Raw genomic sequence first — 225 nt, forward strand, 5'->3', positions numbered from 1 at the left:
ATTTTTGTCAACGAGCTCGGACACGATGGAAACTTGTCCTGGCTTAGGCTGCGATTTCAGACAGAAGAGCAGGGCAGGGAGGCTGGGACAGGCTCAGGTCTGAAGGGCGACAGGCAGGTCACAGAGGTGGGGATGCCCATCAGCTCCTTTTTGTCGGCGAGGGTGGGGGGCACGTGCTGCTCCTTTTTTTGGGGGGGGAAACGGAGGATTTGAGGGGACAAGGGT

General features: G+C 58.2%; 1 protein-coding gene across 1 annotated transcript in view; it reads left to right on the forward strand.

Moving 5' to 3' along the window:
- The window catches only part of PLXDC1 (plexin domain containing 1), a gene marked incomplete at its 5' end in the record, with an annotated part of 9,482 nt that overhangs the window by 3,016 nt on the left and 6,241 nt on the right, over positions 1-225 (forward strand). The window lies entirely within an intron of this gene.

Source organism: Apaloderma vittatum, unplaced genomic scaffold (genome assembly GCF_000703405.1).
Source record: "Apaloderma vittatum isolate BGI_N311 unplaced genomic scaffold, ASM70340v1 scaffold26150, whole genome shotgun sequence".
Taxonomy (NCBI): Eukaryota; Metazoa; Chordata; class Aves; order Trogoniformes; family Trogonidae; genus Apaloderma; species Apaloderma vittatum.